The following is a 5291-nucleotide window of genomic DNA, read 5'->3' on the forward strand; positions in this document are numbered from 1 at the left end:
GAAGTTCATCTGGCTGCTCCCCTAGACAATCTAGTGTGTGCCCCCAATTTAGTATCCTAGTGCCATGAGGACTTTACAAAATTACAACAGTCCCATAGTTTATTTCTGCTTATTGCTTCCTTTCTTTATACCAGAAAGTTCATCAAGAAAGGTTAAATGGGCCAGGTATGGTGGCACACACCTCTAAGCCCAGCACTTGAGAGGCTGAGAGGAGGATCAAGACCAGCATAGTGAAATCCTGTCTCAAAAAAACGATTAGATATAAATGAGCCACAAATAAACAGCTGCACTTTCTCCTGGTCTGTGGCACTATTCTTAAGGTAATTGGGTAATTACCAGCTTCTCTCTAAAACACAGTGCAATGAAAACATAGAGAACTGGGAGCACTGAGTTAAATCCTGTCTTTGCCATTAAAGTTAAAGCAACTCTAGCTTTGTGGTCCCTCACTGCTTTATTTGCTATTCCAGAATCAGACAGCACTGTGGACCAAAAGTGGTTGAGAATACCCAGCCCAGCCACATGGGTAGATTATATTTATAGCCAAGAGAAGGAATGACATACAGAAAAAACAGAAAGGAGGTACAGAGGCAGCGCAATTGTCTGCAGCTCTTGTCTGCCTTATTTGAACATGGTTTAACAGCTGGCCCCCTTGCAATTGGCTGGGACTCAGCACTCCTTACAAAAGGAGATGACAGTCTATCTATATCTCAAGTTGTCTTGCAGCTCATTACTTACGGAGAAATCTTTGGGCCAAAATAAGTATGTGTGGAAGCATTTCTAGGCCAGTCTTCATTCAAATGCCAATATAGTTCCAACTCTTTTCTTTTAGGTTCATGGCTTGTCCCCTTTCTTGCCTCCAGCTCCCTCGTTCCCTTTTCCCTCCTCCCTTTCTCTCAGTTCGGCTGGGACACCCAATCTCTCTTTTAACCTCTTTCTCATGGATCTCAGCATGCCCTTGCTCAAAGGGTTGCTGATCATTAAGGATGAACTCAGAGTCCGAGCTGACACTGACTCTTTGAGTGTTGGTTCATTTCGTCAGCAGGGCCCACAATTTCTGCCACTCTCGATGGTAGGAAGACTGCATATAGAATTCCAGCAGTGGTCTGTTGCTTTCTAATCTTTTAGCACAGTATATCATTCTTGCTCAGAGACCTCCCCTTCTCTGAGTTATATTTCTCTCCAGGAAGCAATAAACTCTTGAAAGATAGGTAAGGATTAGGAGATTCCTATGAAATAAACACAACAATTTAAGAGGAAAGAAATAACTATTTAAGCATTGAATATGTGTCAAGAGTGCTACATATGTTTCTTTAATTTACTTTTAATAGCAACTGTGGAAGTACATACTGTTTTCCTCTCTATAAACTTAAGAAACTAAATTTCAAAGAAATTAAGTAACTTGCTGGTATGGTTTGAATGCACCCCCAAAAGTTCAGATGCTGAAAGCTTGGTCTTTGGTGTAACAGTATTGAGAGGCTGTAGATGTTTAAAAAAGGGGTCTAACAGAAGATGATTAGGTTAAGGGCTGCTGCCCTTGAAAGGGGTTGTTGTAGTCCTCACAAGCCTTAGTTCTCACGGGAGTGAGAAGTTATAAAGTGAAGCCACCCTACACGCTTGTCCTCTTCTGCCACAGCCATTTCCATTTCAGCTTTTCGACCATGCTGTGAGGAAGCCAGAGAGCCCTCACCAGAGCCACAACCTTGCTGTCTGGATGCTCTAGCCATCACAACTGTGAGTCAAATAAATTTCTCTTATTTTATACAGTACTCAACCTAAAATATTTTGCTATTAGGGACTTAGACATTTGTCTAAGAAGCAGGTAAGTTGTGAATCCAAATCCAGTTCAGAATCTGTATTCCCAAGCTTTGTACAATAGAAAGAGTTTAATTTTTTTACTCTTGTTTGTCCTTTCCAGTCAATCAGAAGTCATTTCTTTCTTCAGGCATGTATCTTAACCCTGTGTCAACTCCACAGCATCTTCATCCACTATAGAAACAGTCTACTTACTAGTACAACTGTACTACTTAAACTGTACCCCAGAGGGGACACATGCCAAGAAATGGGAAATGTAATAATGATACAGCCAGTTTATCAGTCTCTGTAACCACTCAGTTGTTTTTTTGAAACAAAACAATAGTGGCTAAGAAGCAAGCTGGGGCCAGTAGAGAGTGGAGGGTGGAAGAAGGAGGATTTTTAGTGTGGCCCAAGGGAGGTGGCCAGGAACTCAACATCATAAGTCCTGCTACAGCTAACTAACTAGGATACATTGGAAATTCAGAAAATCCATGTAAGACAGGATAAGCTCAAAAACCTTCATCTGCTTAAGACATGGCAGATTATGGAATTTTTTCACCTCTTTCTAAAACATCTCATGCACTTTTGCACTAAGGACCTAAAATGGAATCTATTTCCCTGCTTCTTGAACCTGGACGTCTTGTGTCCTTCTTAGCCAAGCAATTGAAAAGGAAAGTTTAAGCTTAAGGGAATCATTTTCTTCCTGGGAAGGGTGGTGTATGCCAATAATCTCAGAACTCTGGGGGGCTGAGGCCTGAGAATCACAAATTTGAGCCTAGCCTGGGAAACAGTAATTTAGCAAGATCTTAATCTTAAAATTTTAAAAGTCTAGGAATGTAGCTCAATGTGAAAGCCCTGAGATCAATTCCTAGTACTAAAGCCAAAACCCAAAAACTCCATCCCAGTGGAATCCATTTGCTCACCGGTGAGTAAGCTTGAGCTAGCCTTCTGGGTAATAAAAAGCATGCAGCCCCAGAACCCCATTAACCCAGTCTACAAGTGGACAGCACAGGACACCACAGTGGACAGAAGATGCATACTGGAGTCAAATGATGAGCAGCACAGGTGTCTGGTAAACCAGTAATGAAATAAATAAATGGCTGTTGTTTTAAGCCTGTAACTTTTGGTGGTAGCACTAGTTAACGAGTATTAGCACTTTAGGGCTTCAGTGTGATTCTGCTTCATCTTCTCTAAACCATAATAATACAAATACACACACACACACACACAAGTATATAAAGCCACTAAGCAAACACAAGATATGGTCAGAGTAGTGTGTTTAATTTTTTTAAAAGTTTACTACATTAAAAGACATATTGCTATGACCCATCCACAAAGTCCTCCCCCTCACTCTAAACACATTTTCCCACTGTTCTTGCCACTTTCTAAGCAGGTCTGGAAGTCCTCTTTCTGAGGGTCTTCAATTGGGTTGTTGTGGCTGCCTCAATGCACTGAATCCTTCCAAATCGTTTCCCTTTCCTGGTTATTCTGACTTTGGAAAAGAGCTGATGCTGCGTGGCTCCAGATCTGGTGAATAAAGCAGCCGAGGACACATCATAATAATGCTCTTACCAGCTGCCTTTCCATTGGATAGCATCAGCAGCCGCATTCACCATTAGACACTCACGAAACAGGGCTTCCAGAGCTGCTTCCCAAAGTGGCGAGAACGTCATGATGCGCCTATGTGAAGCCAGAAGTATTTTGAGGGAGACTCATGGCAAAGTACCTTGTACAGTGGTAATGTTTAAAATGTAAACAGGCACAAGAACCTGAAAGCCAACACCATTCATTCCTCCTGAGTGACCTTCACGCCTTGCATCTGAAAAACACACTGTGGACCTTGACACCCCTTGCTCGTACGCATGCGTGTTCATTCTCCACGCCCTCCTTTCCCCGCACTTCCTGTTACGCCTGTCACAGGAGGTGCTCTCCGCGCGGTGCATTGTGGGGACGCAGGTCAAGCCGCCATTGCTGTCACCTGAGGGAAGCAAGGAGAGGCTGCGACGCGAGAGACACCACAGGAGTCGTGGCCTTCTGCGAAGTGGTATGATTGCAGGGACCATGTCTTTGCTGAATTTAATGTTGAAGACAATGAAGGTGTTAATGTAAATTGTGAAAAATCCAAACTTACTTTCCATTGTTTTGCAAGTGACCATGTTAAACCTTTAAATGAAATGAGTCATTTTTCACTGTATTGATCCAAAAGATCTCAAGCAACAAAAGAACAGGCAAATCAATTTTATGCCATTTATGAGAAAGAGAATCAGGCCTACGTTAACAAAAAAAAGGGAAAAGCTTAACTGGCTTAGTGTGGACTTAAGTAATGGGAAAGCCTGTTGTCTAGGGAGGAGAAACAAGAAGCCAATTTGCCCTTCCTGTGAGCCAGCCAGCCCACAGACTGGGAGAAAAGAACACTCACACCCCACACCCCAACCTCACCTCTAAGTAATTGATGGGCTTGGGGGAATACAGGATGAACTGTTAGCAACTGAGGTACAACAACTTACTGCTTGTATTGTTTGATTGACTTTGCAGGCCTAGAGCCCATAATCTGAGCATCTATTGAGAGGATAATATTATGCAATATAGCAAATATGGGGGATTTCCTTCTATCTTGTTTTTGAAATCTAATACTGTTCTATTTTATTGTTCCATTTTATTGTTTTGTTTTATTAAATGTTCTGTTTTGATTGGTTTTATTCTGTTGTGTTTTTTCGATTTTATTGTGTCTGATGATATGGGTAGCAATTTTGAAGGTAACAAGAAGCATTGTTGATTTCCTATAATCCTGTTTTGAAGTCCTGCATCACTTTCACAGTTTTGCTTTGATTGGCTTTATTCTGATTTATTTTGTTTGGTTTTATTCTCTTTGAAATAAAAATTTAAAAAATAATGGGAAAGACTAGGAAGGTGATTCCCATGAAGACATGGCTAATCATGATTGTTTCTCTGAGATGACCAACATGGGTGGTGACGAAGATGTAGATATACCAGAAGTAGATGGAACAGATGCTGAGTCACAAGACAGTGATGATGAAAAAATGCCAGATTTGAAGGAAGCAATGTCATCACCAGAATTTTGAAAAAGAAAATAACATCTTTGCAAGATTTCATAACTGAGAGAATTCCTGAGTTGATAGCTCTAAAGGCGGATGCTATATTTGCCTCCTTTGACCCAATTTTCCAACTGTTTTTAAAGACTTCACTAAGGGTTTTAAATGTACCATTGTATGGTGCAATTTTAAGTCACCTGAGGCATTATCCTTATGTATGAACATTTTCCAGACTTTCACTGAGTGGCTGAGGTCCTGGGCAATTGATATAGTAATTGTGTGAGTGAAAAAACACTTCACCCAACTTCCTTTACTTTGTAAACAATTACTGACATGGTAGGAAGTTCTCAGCATGGAAAAAGGTAACTAAATTGTAGATTTTAGACATGGGCTCAAAGTGGCTGAAACAAATTGGCCACCATTCTTACACTGATAAGCTGCCAT

General features: G+C 41.1%; 1 pseudogene; it reads left to right on the forward strand.

Moving 5' to 3' along the window:
- The first annotated feature begins 3468 nt into the window (after window positions 1–3468).
- On the forward strand, window positions 3469–4877 carry LOC100733289 (prostaglandin E synthase 3-like; annotated as a pseudogene).
- The last annotated feature ends 414 nt before the right edge of the window (window positions 4878–5291 follow it).

Source organism: Cavia porcellus, unplaced genomic scaffold (genome assembly GCF_034190915.1).
Source record: "Cavia porcellus strain 051 isolate PalLab524CR breed Dunkin Hartley unplaced genomic scaffold, mCavPor4.1 scaffold_24, whole genome shotgun sequence".
Taxonomy (NCBI): domain Eukaryota; kingdom Metazoa; phylum Chordata; class Mammalia; order Rodentia; family Caviidae; genus Cavia; species Cavia porcellus.